Here is a 14990-nt window from a genome sequence, read left to right as displayed (position 1 = left end):
TTGCGTAGCTTGTGCTATTTCACGCTACGCGAATTGCATGTAGCAAAGTGCAAATTCGCGTAGTGCAGCGTAGTTGCCATTTTTTGCTCGCTCGCGGTCCTCAACATTAAGTTGGCGACCATGAGCGAGCAAAATGACATCTCAGCGAGACTTTTTCCTCGTTCGTGATCAGCAACATCAAGTTGCCGATCTCGAGCGTGGAAAATAAACCTCACGGCGAGATTCTCAATGCGTGTAGGTCAGGTTTCTCATTGCGAGTGGTCGCGTATGCTCGCGACCGCTCGCGATTAAAAACTACCAGTCCGCGTTGAGAAAGCTGCCGCTCGAGTGAAACGACAGCTCACACTGTGTAAGATGCCGTTTTCAATGATTGCACAGTGCAGACAAGCATCCGGCACTGTGCAATCATCCCGAACAGCGTACTACGCAGTTCATGTAGCGCTACGCATATCATGCGTAGTGTGAAGTGCACTTCGCTTAGCTACTCGCAGCGCTACTACGTGAACTGCGCCCAGGATTAGAATAAAGGAGACCACCACCCAATAACCGGCAGAGCCACTGCCACGCCCAGCACATTGTGGAAATGGTTTGACTGTTCGAAGCGTCTCTAGGGATGCTCTTCGGTAGTACAGTTGAGTAAGGAAGGTCTCCCAGCTGATCCCTTTCAAACTTAGGATAGGGGATACGAGCACCCAGGTGGTACCAGTGATGTGTATAGAGACATTGAGCTAGGTAGCAGTGGTGGGGGTCCGGAACCCCAAAGTCGTCACATTCGCAGGGGAGTGTTTAGTTATACCAGCATGTACGGGAAATGTGGAACGCCCAGATAAAACGTGTTAATAGACTACAGAGGGAATTAAAAAATTGTTGCGTAATAGGTTTAAGGATATTTTAAAAAAAGAAATAAGAAAGGATCACCATTTTGATTATTGCCACACATCCCTACATGGAAAGGGGGAGTTTAATCCAACCCTCTACCTGGGTTGTGAACTTATCCACGGCAGGACTGTAGTAAAGACAAAGAATCTGGTCTTAGTCCCTGTGGAGGTGTATACCGAGGTATGTTGTGCTGTCTGCAGTCCAAGTTAAAGGGTACTCAATAGAAACAGGGAGTGAGCTGTCTGTAAGTGGAGAGTTCAGATTTGGCTCAGTTGACATGGAGTCCTGAGTGGCTGCCGAATCGTAGTATTTCCTGAATCAGTGGGAGGAGATTTTCGAAGGGATGGCGTATGAATAATAACATTTCATTCATATATTGCAAGATTAGAAGGGGGCAATGGGAGAGCTGGAGGCCGCGATGGACATGGCGTTCCAAAAGATGACAGACAGGGGGGATCCATCGCAATAGTAAGTGAGAGTAGGGACAGGAGGCAGCCCTACCTGGTCCATCTGCAAACAGGAAAAGTATCTGTGAGGGGGCCATTGGTCCTCCAACGTGCCACTGGATTGGAATAGAGAAGCATGACTAAGGAGATCAAGCTCCTGGGAAGGCTGAGCTTTGTTAGAGTGGCCTTCAACAAAGGCCATTCAAGGGAGTCAAATGGTTTCTCAGCCTCCAACAGGGCAACCACTGTGGCGGTCATATGGGAGATGTTGTTCAGTGCCACAAAGATAGACCATAGGTTTAGGGAGATGGATCAGTGGGGGACGAAACTAGATTGCATGGTAAAATGATTCGCTCCATCAGTAGGGACAGTCTGGTAGTAAGGCCCTTAGCTAAGATCTCATTGTCTAAGTTGAGAAGGGACAATGAGCCATAGCAGGCACATACATGGGAGTCCTTGCCAGTTTTCAAAAGTAGCGTTAACCCAGCTTCTGAGAAAGTGGGAGGTAGGGAGCCTGTGTCTGAAGATTCATTATACACGGCCAGTACGTGGGAAGCTAGTTGTTGTTTGAAAGCCTCATCGAAAGCACCCGTTAGGTCATCTAAACTGCCGCGTTGGGCCCATCTAATGCATCAGTCGCCTGAATGACTTCTTCGCAAGTGATTTGTTCACTGAAGAAGCAGCGCTGGCCATTCGTAAGCCAGACCAAGATGATTTCTGCCAAGTAGGGTGGGATCTCCCATTCAGTGTTGGACATGCGTAACGTGTATAGGTGGCAATGTATCCTTAAAGGTGGTTGGGGCATAGTAGCTGTGTCAGAGTACGGCCTCGGCAAGCCATGGTGTGCTTTAACATCTATGGAACCTCCCTGTCTGTCAGTTCACAAAATTCAGCCAATGAGGCAGCACAGCCCTGGAGTTGGCAGTGCCTCCTAGTTGAAAGGCGGCTTGGTTAATGCCCCATAGGTCAGCCTCTATCCGCTGTAGCTGTGAGCAGATATTGTGTAGGATGCCCACATGTTTAGATATGCACACTCCATGAATGTATTCGGTGAAAGCCTGCCAGAGAGTAGCCCGGGTAGAGACTGTACTAGAGTTTAAGGCAAAGTACTCAAAGTACTCATCTACCTGGAATTACTAGATCTGCAGCTGACCGTCCCATATGGGCATGAAGATCATGAAAAAATTCAGGGGTATCGTCGTTGGGGGCATGCATATTAATTAAGGGTGCCAAAAAGTATCTTCCGTCTGGGTCCACAAGGCTGGCATGCAGTGAGAAGGGGACGCTTTAATGTATGTGAATGCAGACTCCCCAGAAATAGGATCTATAATAAGAGAAGTAGCAATGTGTGCCCCAGCATCTGCAAATGTCTGGGAGTCTGAGTGGGAGATGTTTTTTTTGAAGGAAACTGATCTTCACTCCATGGCAAGATAGGTAGGAGAGGACTTGTTTGCCGTTGCGGGGATTATTAATACCACAGATATTCCATGTTAGGTAGGGGATATCTACCACTCTCCTCGGGCCACAAAGAGCTGCCATTTAAAAAAGTTAAATAAAATGTGCATGCTAGTGGGATGGTGCCATGAAGAGGAAGAGCACATAGTGTACCTGAGAAGCTAAGTGCAATAAACATAGTATAAACAATCAAAAACCCCAACCACTCCCCCCCACCCTCACCAGACAATTAGATATCCAGCGAATCCCTGAAACAGAAACACACATTTAAACAATCCCACTAAAAGTAGGTTGGTTTACACCACTGGGGAGCAGCAACGTCACAGCTGGATCTGATCCATTTGATAAAAGAATAGCTGAAATATTAAAGAAGAATCAACCGCACAAAAAGGAGCATCAGTGAAGTCTCAAAGACGGTGAGTGGGCAATGCAAAAATCAAGCCAAGAGAAGGCAAGCAGAAGGGGCCCACATTCAGAAGAAGTAAACATGCGTTGGAGTCTGTGACAGTCAGTGGAGGATTCCGCAGCAGGCGCTGGTGAGTTAGCATGGTCAGGGCTGCTCTGCCTGGAGGGGTGAGGATCTTGAGGCAAAGTGTTTGCAAATGTCAGGTACTTATGCTGTTGTGTCAAAGGGTTCATTGACTTTGACCCACAGACGTGCTGGGTAGAGCATGGCATATTTAAGGCTCAATTTGTGGAGAGAATTTTTGTTGTTATTGAACTTATGGCAGGCCTTTGGATCTGTGGCTTTGAAACCAGGGAAGAGAGAGATGGATGAGCCCCAGTACTGGAGGTAGTCATGTTCAAGTGTCAGTCTGAGGGAGATGTCTCTATCCCTGTAATTCAGAAGGTCCACTATGATTAACCTTCGGTGGGCACCAATGGAGGATGTAGACCAAGGGACCGGTGAGCACGCGCCACCACAAAAATGGAAAATAAGTTATTGGTGTTGAAGAGATATTTGAGGAGCTGCTCAATGAATCAGTCAGATCGCCCTTTGTTCCTAGTTTGTGCCTTGGCAGATATGCAAATATTTTTCCTTCAGGACCTCGCTTCCAAGTCTTCATTCTTGATAGCCACAGTTTTTATGATATGTTCCAGCTTTTCAAAATATTTTAATGTAGTTGTAGCACCATCTTTCAGCCCCGAGATGCACTCCTTTGCACCATCTATCCTAGTGGTCTGATGATCTAGGTGCTCCCCCTTTAGTTCAATGCAATTTGTGAGAGCGTCAAGGGGGCATCTGTGGAGTGGAACGTGGCCCTGAGCTCCGCCATGAAGGCAGTCGTACCACTGTGTTGTCTGTACCGGATTCCCTCTCTGGAGCCTCGTCGGAGTGTGAGCCTTGGTGTCACAGTGGTTTAGACTACTCAAAGAGCAGAGAAGCTTGCATTGTTTAGGTTCAGTGTGGTCCATTGTAAGTGAGGTTAGAGAGGAGGGAAGTTGTGGCAGGAAGGCAGCATGCTGGGGGAGAAAGGAGCTGGATTTCACAGGGAGCCTCTCCATCACAGAAGTTGGTCCCAGAATTGATCCACCCATGTGCGTCCTAATGGGATGCAGCAAGAAGGGTGGCTGGGGTGGTGTGGTGTTCAGTTTAAAAAACTCAAGGCCTTGCACTGTCGGTGGAAGACGATGCCTTGGCAGGATGTCTGAGAAGGGGTTGTCGCAGTTAGTGAAGATCGACAGCAACCAATGTTGGAGGGAGGCAGAGCGGTGCACAGAGCAATGCACCAAGACTGCGATGGTACTTACACGGGACCTCCTCGATTAATAGCAGACTAGATGATTCAGGGCCCAAGGACTCTGAGGGTAGACGCAGCCTGCAAACATGGGGAATTAGAGAGAATGAAGTTGGATATTAAGGGTCCGCAATGCCCAGCATGGTAAAGGAGCCTGACTCTGTAGTGGTATGTTGAGGGCAGAAGGGAATCCCATGTAGCTGGTCCCCTGCAGGAATATGGGCAATCTGATGGATGTGCTGCACAGTGTCTAGACTGGCAGTGCATTGCTTGGTGCAGGGCCAGGAAGATGGGGTATCCACCACATTCTTTAGTACCTTGAGCTGCTAATAGGCTTCTCCACGCACATAGAAAAAGGGAGCAGTGGTGGCATGTGCACAAATGGGAGGTCCCCACTACACCAGCAAAGGCTCGCATTCACCAGGCAGGTCAGTAATGGCCCATCAAGGCTCCGCGGGTGTGCGATCACATTAGGAGTACGTCCGGCAGCCGAGCAGTCTCATTGTACACTGGTAGGAGGAGGAGGAGCGAGGCAGCCGGGTTACATACAACCACAGCCGATGAGATCCACTGAGGCAGCACTGGAGGAGGAGGGCATCCCACGGCACCAGCAAGACTGCGTGGTATCTGCATCAGGCTCAACCATGGCCTCTGTCACCGTGGAACCTTCGAGGCTGTGCCGGGCTGTACAGACTGCTCGGTGCAGCAATAGTAGTCAGAGAGCAGCCCCGGATACTGGGAAACTCACGTTCAGCATTCCTTTGTCCACAGCCGCATATATAGGCAGAGAGGAAGGGGGAATATATGTGATAATGGTGGAGATTCTTGTGTAATATGGGCCACAGCCACCAGAGCCATTTTGGTGGCTGCCGTGGCCACCTCCCCTGTATTCATTGTTCTTAATACATATAAGATTCACTCGCTGCTGAGCCTTGCCGCTGACAACCAAATGAACCCCCTAGCACACAGTATTTCAAAACACAAAGTCAATCTGCCCAAAAATGCGAAAAGACCCTGTCAACGTGAATGGGTGAAATACGTACTACACTTTTCGCATGCTAAAATAAATTACAACGAGGAAAATGAAACCTGAAAATACACTATTTGAAATAAAACAGAACAGAGAACTTGTAACTGAACTAAATAGAAAAACATTGTTGGATGTTGAGCTGTGAAGGTGGTGGCAAATAAAAATAGCTGCCTCAAATTTTCCCGAGCAGGTAAAGAAGAGCAAGCCCAACGTTTATTAAGAGTTTCGAGGGGATTCTCCCTATGTGAACATTTTGAATTAAAACTTCAACAAATGCTGCATTTTCAACACAACCTCCAAATAAGTTGGCTACGAATTCAGATGTTCTGAAAGGTACTAATGAAACATTCCAACACTTTCAGTGTGCCAGGCACACTTTTCCCCCCCAAGAGGTGTTGAGATTAAACAACTTCAAGAACACATTGAAAATGATGGCAAAACAATGGATTTTCTAAAGGGTTGTACCTTTAGCAATCAGTTAAAAAAAATCTAGTCATAAAGTGCAATATGGCCTTTCATTTTTAAACCTGATTATAACATCTTTCTTCACTCAATTCTTCGATTTTGCTTTCCAAGTATGTTTTCAGCCATCAAGTATGACAACGAATCCACTTAAAATTAAACAAGTCTCACAATAACAGTCTATTGACAGAGCTGGACAAATCACAGTCTAGAGACTACTGGAGGTATCAGGCAGCAGACACTTACCCAATTTGTACATGCTCGTGCCTTAGTGATAGTATCTTAGAAAGCTTTAGTAACAGAGAGGTGGAACTGCCTCAAAACGAGTGATGAGAAAACAGCACAGCATTAAGTGCCCTTTTATCAAAGGAGCACAAGCAGCCATTAATCTAAAGCACTAAGCATGAATTATGCCTCAACTATAAGTGTTAAATACACTTCAGAAACTGAATAATTTCAGAATTTGAAATATTAGGTTGCCATTTCTTGAGAACTCAGATAAAGAACTGTATTTATCTGACGAAATATCATGTTTATGTTTTAGAAGATGATGCGTAGCCTGGTTTTGCTCACTCCACACCACTGCAGTTATTCGTCTCCCAGACTGTCTCTGTGGTGACAATTTCCATTGCAGGAAGATACCTGAAATGTAAACCTACTAATCCAGACAATGGTTGTCCTTTGAGCTTCTCAGTGACTGAAACAAGGTCACAGTGTGTATCGCATTCATACTACAATTTATATCCCAGACGGGGAAGGCGTGTTGATATTGATCTGCTTGCTTCTCAGAGGTATTTAACCTTAAAACTAGGGTATGGCTTATCTTTAACAGCCATTTTTTGTGATGAACAGACCTACTGTGGAACTGGATTTTTTTCGTATGCTTACATAAAGTTGCTATCGTTTTTACTGTCACTGGGACACTGCTACACAGAACCCCCAGTGCATGTGCTCTGACCCCTAGAAAATGTAAAACAATAACTACATTCCTGATTGGCATGTATGCCCTATCTCTAAGACCTAGTATATGGTACAACAGTGTACTCAGGGTCTGTACGTTAAATGTGACCAGTGGATTCTAGCACATATTTAGCCGCTACTAAAGTGATAATGCAGAGCATGAATCCAGGCCTGCACCTGCAGGTAGACAGTTTTAAAACTGGCAATTTGCCTTACCAAAATAAACCTTTTGCCAGGTCTAAACCTTCCTTTTTAATACTTACAAGTCAAGCCTAAAGTAGGTTGTACATGCCCATAGGGCAGGGTGTATGGTATTTAAAATGTAGGGAATGCGTACTTGTGTTTCATATGCTCTGGTAGTGAAGAATTCACAAAAATAGTTTTTCACTGTGCTAAGGTCGACTCTCCCATAGAAAAGCACTGAATTATATTATACCACCATATAATTCATTACTTCTGTTTGGGAATAGCAAGAAAAATATTTGAAGGCGTCATTTTAATGTTAATATAAAACCCAACTTAATGGCCCGTCGGAAGTTGGTATTTTCCTGCTTGAGCCAAATGTGCCTTTCTGCCAGTGTTAGTGTCACCTGATTGTTGAAGGCTCTCCTGTAGTGAAATGTATATAGCTCCCAGACAGTGACCAAAAGTCTTGGGTGTGAGGAGATGTTTTCTGCCTGACAGGATGGCCATCTAGACTGGGCCCAGGAACCAAATTTTCTTCATAGGAGGCCTACACTGTAACACACAGATGTAATTCACACCTGGGCCTCTCTTCCTTATCCTTCTGTCCAGCAAGGCACCAATCCCAGTGAGAGATGGGCTAACCCCAGCACTGGTTTTGAGTGATTGCAAAAGAGTGTGCATATCAACATAGCCACACTTCCGAGAGGGTACAAAGAAGTTCTGCACAGGGGAAGAAAGGTCTGCCATATTGATTTTAGGTAGAGAGGGGTACAGTGGATAGTTTACATTATGACACACAGTTTCATGAACCACTGTAACAATAAAGGTTACAAATTGGTGGCGAGTCCAAAAAAGAAACATATAATATATATATTTTTTAATTAAAGAGCAATGACATGTATTTCTTGAACACATCAATACAATATTAATTTCATCACTTCTTCATTTTGGAAATTCATATCTTTACGTGCGTATCATTACCTCCACAATTCAGTACTGCCTATTTAAATGTTATTTATGTAGTACAGCCAAACAATTTCAAATTTCAATAGCGTCACTTTTCATTCATATTAAGTGCAATGATTGGTTACTTTGATTATGTACAGCCAGAAAATGTTTCGTGGCTTTAAGTGAACTGCCATGCTTCGAGCATATTAAAATCTATTCACGAGCGAATAGATTCGGAATATCCTTCCAACAACTGCAAAAGTTTTCTTTTAGTTGCACCATCCCATTAATCCTTCCGAAATGAGCCAATTAAAAAAAGACTCCGCTTCAGTCAGCAGAATGAATTATTAGCTAATAAAGGGATGCCAGGCGTTTAACCTGATATTGAAAATTCAAGATTATGAATTGGTGAGTTTTGGAGCAATGTAAACTCGTAAAAGTGGAATATAGAGTATTTTTATAATCAGCTCATTTTAGAAGGATTAATGTGATGGTGAAATAAAAAAAAAACGTGTGCAGGCTCCAACAACCTTGAACCCAGCACCTGGACTCTGCCATCTGTGAGTCCTACCCTGCCAAGTGGTGCCAGCCCAGTTCTGGACCCTTGAAAGTAGGCTTAAAGGTGCTCTGCCAACCCACATGGGTATCCAGCAAAACAGATGCATCTCGTCTGCAACAAGGCTATTCCGAGTAAAACCGATGTATCGCTTCTGCTGCAAGGGTTTTCGCAGCACAAGGAATATGCATCGACCTATCAGCCCACATTGAAACTGTTGATGTACAAAGTTTCTCCAACGCATGCTCTGCCATCTCAAAACTCTTGCCGACGGAAACCTTTAAAATGACGAAGGTTCTCTCATCACTGCCTCACAGCTCTTTGAAACCAACACTTCGCTTTGACTTTGTGACACAACCTTGATGTATTGCAAGCCCTCGTCATGACCTTACATCGCAGCCCCGCAGCACCTCGAACTGATGCATTGACTCACCTATGTGATGCATCTTAGGGGCAGGATTTAATATACTCTTGTTCTGCAGGCCTAACTGGTTACCTACAGTGGGCCACTACTTCATTGAGGTTGGCCCGGACTTTTGGCTTTGTCCGGTCCTGTGCGACTAGATATCCATAGTTCGTGTTTTGAGTTTTTGGTGCCATTTTTGCTGACATCTTTAAAACTCAATTTCTCTAGTTCTATTGGATGTATTGTTATCATTTTTGTCTTGTTATATTTATTAAAAATTAATCAAGTGTGCTAATCTGGTGTGGGATACTTTTGTTGTGTGTTTTCACTGTGTTACTGTTTGAAGTGTTGGACAAAAAATGTACTAATTGCCTTTGAGTTAAACCTGTCTGATCTGTGCCAAGCTACTTAAGGCTTGAGTACAGGTTAATTTAGGGTTTGCTTGTGACTTCACCCTGACAAGCAGTGTGCCTCCTGCTTGAATAGGGTTTAACCTGCCTCAACCAGTAACCCAATTTCTTACACTTGCTATGTGAGCATAGGGGCTGCGTTGGTTGTGACAGGGAAAGTACAGAAAGTTGCATTCCCTATGTAGCATTAAGAGATTGAGAAAGAAAGTACTTAACCACTTTGGGGAGTGTTTGGCTTGTGTACAGGGACTTAGACTTTTAAGAGGTATTTGTGAAGACAGCTTTTTAGTATCTGCAAGGATAATAAACCTCTAATTTGTCAATAAAAGGGTAATGGGACAGGAAAGGTATCCTATCGATTGGGTTGCAGACTAGCAGCACTAGTTTTTGATGTAAAATACGTTCCTAGTGTCAGCTTATTTATTTAGGTTGACAGTTTCTTATTCTCAAAATAAGTCATATATATCATTCAGGATTGTTTTGCGGCTTTAGAGGATGATTGTTTGACCTGGCCCTCTTTGCCGGGTGACACCACCAAACTTTTTGCCATTTGCCCTCCACTTTTTGCAGAAGTCATTTTTGTTGGCCTTCGGGCTCTGTGCACTTTGCTGCCGCTAAAACATGCTAAAGTGCTTGTGCTATCTCCCATAAACAAGGTTACATTGGCTTATACCCATTTGGCATATTTCATTTACCTGTCCCTTGTAGAGTGGTATACCATATACCCATGGTCTGTAAATTAAATGCTACTAGTGTGCCATCCACATAAATAGCACTTTACAACTTGGCCCAGGTCTGCCACCGCAGCATGGATACAGTTTTAAACTGTCATGTCAACTTGGAATTTAAACCCCCTTGCCAAGCCTTAAACTACGCTTTTATTACATTTAAGTTACCCCTAAGGTAGGCACTAAGTATACCATAGGACAGGGTGCTGTGTAAGTAAAAGGTTGGAAATGTACTTTTAAGTTTTACACATCCTAGTAGTGAAAAATTCTTACATTCGTATTTCACCACTGTGAGGGCTACCCTTCCAATAGGAAAACATCGGAGCTTCTTTATTACACTTAATAAGATGTAATTTTCAATTGGGAGGAGGAGGATATGTCATGGTTGGTGTTTATGAAATTGCAATGATAAACCGTCTTTAATGGCAAAGTTGGATTGTTCATTACTATTTTAAAAATGCCACTTTTTCTTGCCTTTAGCACTTTGTGCCTGTAGTCTGTCTTGGGTCACGGAAATAGGTAGAGTTGACAGTTAGACTTTTTAAACTCCTCCCAGACTGTCACACAATGGAGGGATTAGGTGTGCCTCAATGGGACATCTGCTGGCAAGAATGGGGGGGCAGAGCTGAGCCCAGCTCCACTTGCAACTGAATGGCCTGTGCTCTGCCTATACACAAAGGGCCTAATGAACCCACATTGTCTAGAAGCTTCTTCCACCTTCCCGAAGGAGGGCTAAGTTTCTAAGTTTGAAGGTAAGCACTGACCGGGTTCAATCCATTCCTTATATCTTAACTGTTTTATATCTCAGCAGGGCATATTTTTCGACTTTGACCCAGCTGCAAATGGCTAGATAGCCATTGTTGACCGTCTGATATTTTAGGTGCTAGTTTTCACAAAAATATGTAAAAATTCATAACTCTGGTTCTACTGGTTGGATTTGTATCTTTTTGGTAATTCATTCACTCTATTTTCATAAATTGGTTTGGGATTTTTCTTGTGTCTGGTTTTCACTTTATTACTGTTTGTGTGCTGCATAAGTACTTTACACATTGTTTCTAAGTTAAGCCTGACTTATTTTTGTGCCAAGCTACCCATAATTAAGCACAGATAAATTTAGTGATTTTTTGTGGTTCACCGTTCAAGGGATTGTGGCTGTTGCTTGACTAGGGCTCACACCCCAGTCAACCAACAATCCAATTTTCAACAGTGATGCTGTCACATGATAGTTCTATAAATTAGTGTAGAGGAAGACAATGTCAGAGGAAGAGATTTTGGTGAAGCGTCCAAGTGTACAGCATAAGGTTGGCCAATGGAATTTGCTGTTGTGCCAGAATTACAAATTTAACTGTGAGGTTTGGAGAAAAATCATGAATGGATTTGAATGAGATTATGAATTGATTACAGAAGATGAGGATTCAAAGGTTTTCACCTCCTGCCACTGCTGATTAGATCAAATTGTTGGTAGTGTCATTGTTCAGCTATGTTAATCAGTTGAGGATTTATCTTCTCCACGGTTCTCTAATGTTGCAATCAATAAGGATAGATCCATAACTGCTCAACATAGACATGGGGGAAAGGCGGTTGGGGACTAACAGACATTGACAGTCAGATGCTTGCTTACTCATGATCTTTGTACAGGACATGTAAATATATATATATATATATATATATATATATATATATATATTCACTGAAAAAACCATAGGTTATAGACCATATATAGTTAGGAATTAGCATTTACAAAACCTTATTTTACTCACACAAAACCATTGAAATTCCATATATAGTTAGTTGCACTAACTATATATCGCGCACCCGCAATCCACTGCTGATGAGGTCACATATTACATCATTCATGACATGGTCAGTGACATCACTGATGACATCACTGATGACAACATCCAGTGATTATGTGTTTCTGTAAAGTTTAAATATGTTTTACATATTGAAGAATGAGTGGATGTATAAGTGTCTGAATGAAGGTTTTAGTAGGTGCGTGATTGACTGTATGAGTGAGTGATTAAATGCGTCTTACTGAATGCATTTGGCAATTTTTTAAAATTCCCAAAGGTCAGAAAAAAGTAAATGCAAGATACGTAACTTGCCTTATATGTCAAGATAGACTGTCCAGAGGGACCGACAAAAAATACAGTTTCGGAAACTACACAATGCATCGCCATATGACTAGGTGGCATCCTAACAACTACAGTGCTGCACAGTTTCGGAACGACCTAGATAATCTCCCTATTATGGCCAGAAGATCTGTTGTACCGGAAGTGACGGGACCAGAGGGCAGGGAGATGGTGCCAAATATACAAATGAGATTTGGTGAAGTAAAACACACCTGCGTATTTTGCGATGGATTCATTTCCTACGGAGAAAGAAGCATCACTCTGATCAACAGAGCTATTGACTATCATATGCAAGTTTGTACGAAACGCCCAAAATAATAAATACTTTTTTTTTGTTTTGTTGCTCCTGTTGAGCCCTTTACAATGAATCGTTTTCATTGCCCCCTCCAAGAAAAACCCCAAAAAATATAAAACTGTTCAGAAAAATTCAAAAAAAGTAAAAAAATGTTCTGAAAAATAATAAAAAAAATATAAAACAACAAAAACAATAAAAAAAAAGTTCTTTTCAGAACTACCTCCCCGTTATTAAAAAATTGGTACAATATTTGGAACTGTGCCAACCTCTATTTCTCTTAGTTCGCTTCCCAGTTCGCGAACCGGAAGCGAACCAAAAACAGTAAGTATAAGGGAAGGAAACAGACACTTATGTTAAAAGAAAGACAGCTATAGGGGAGTAAACTAGAGATACTATTACCCGTAATCCACTGCTGATGATGTCACATATTACATCATTCATGACATGCTCAGTGACATCATCAGCAGAGGATTGCGGGTTTTTTGGCAACGTGCCTTATCCACGGTTTAATAACGCTGCCTTTTGCTTTATATAAGTTTTCAAATTGTATGAAATATATACCAATAGCTCGTTATGAACCTTTAGGTAGTGCTTTTCTTCATGAGGTCTGGTCGCTTCCATACACATACAGATGTTTCAAAGATGATCAAGAAGTTTATCTGAATGGAGAGGAATGCACTGAAACGCCAGATCATTCACTAATGTGTAGGCACATACAGTTACACGGTTCATGCAACAAACACCGACCAAATATGGCTTGCGTGTTGCAAGGCACGCCAGTTCCTGCTATCATCCCCACGTTCAAGTTGTTGGAAAATGGTAGTTATTTGATGCTCAATAATGAAGATTGTTCTGGGTTAATTAAAAGTATTCCTTTTATCGTAACAGTAAGTGAACGGGTTATTTGCTGCAGAAATGTTCTATTTCCTCCCACACATGAACATAGGGAGTTTTCAATCTGGCCACAAATACCAACCTTGGGAGCAGATTTCAACGGCATGGCAAGAATAAGAGCTCTTTTGTCTCAGAGAGAGGTGGCCTTGAGTTCGGCCCGTGAAACTTTCGTGCTGCACATAGCGAACACCCGTACAGAGGTGCAGACCCTTTTCAATTCAGATTTGCCTTTCCATTTCAGCAAGATGGTTCGGACTATCTCTAACGCATCCTCCACAAAGGCCCTGGCGCACTTTTTTAAAGTTGTTACCAGTGGTCTCGTGACTTCATTTGAGAAAATCTTTCGAGTCATCCCTACTTTCTTTCATTGTATTTTTTCCACTCTGCTTCGTGGATTGCCATTTTTACTTGCATTACCAGCGGACGCTCTTGTGCTTTTTTACATTTTTAAATATGGATGTCCCTCCTATGCAACCTCCCACCCTGCAGCTGCTGACACTGTTCCGCAATCGCATGCTAGAATATTATGGCACAATGCCGTTGGCGATATTAAGCATGGCATATGGATTATCTTTTCGATTCTCCTACTTCACCTGTGTCCAGCCTGTATTTCACTGCCTGACCTGTGATTTCGATTGGGCCATTGATTTGTGTCTCTGCGGACCGGTTTCTCCTGACGTCGACTTTAATCAGCTGATGACTCCTATCATTACTCACGAGTTGGTTTGTCCTGGCGAAAGGATTATGGCTGTGGCATTGATGCATGGACTAATTGCTCCCTGGAATTTATTGGCGCCAGCACAGTCTTTCTTGGAACAGAGCTTTCTTGAAAACCCACCGAGCTGTCCTCTGATGGTGATAGAGGATCCGGTGCTGGGAGAGCACGTATGTTCTTTTCCGCTTTTAAATTGGATGGCTGAACTGTTTTCGGATGAAGACGGTGACTTCCTATTGGAGGCTGTTGCAGCTTATTTTGCATACACAGTTATGTCATAGACCTTTTTCATGTTTGATATGCTGAGTACTAGCATTTCATTGACAATTCATTGACTTATTTGTCAAGTTTTTATTATTTACCTTGCCTATTGGCTTAAGACTCGATAAAGTACTTGGCTGTTTTATTTTTCTTTAGCATTAAATTTTCCTAGTTTTTAATGCTTTACCTTGCGGACCGTCCACATATAAACTTGCAATCTGCTCTCATGAGATGGCACTTCTATTATCTTATTCAGTTTGTTTCCGGATCATGGGGAGGTGTCATCTAGGTCCTGGATATCTTTACACCGTGTTAAGTTAGCATGGGCTCATTACCGGTTTAAACGCCATTTTTCCTTTTTTGCAACTTCTGCACACGACACTTAGTTGTTGCTTTAGCTTTCCACCTAGTAGTTCATCGTGGTTTACATGAGAATAATATGTTATTGCTCTACTATCTGCTTTGCTTGTTAAACTATATCTGTACAG

Source organism: Lissotriton helveticus, chromosome 4_1, assembly GCF_964261635.1.
Source record: "Lissotriton helveticus chromosome 4_1, aLisHel1.1, whole genome shotgun sequence".
In the NCBI taxonomy this organism is placed as follows: Eukaryota; Metazoa; Chordata; class Amphibia; order Caudata; family Salamandridae; genus Lissotriton; species Lissotriton helveticus.
Note: the sequence above shows the minus strand (reverse complement) of the source record.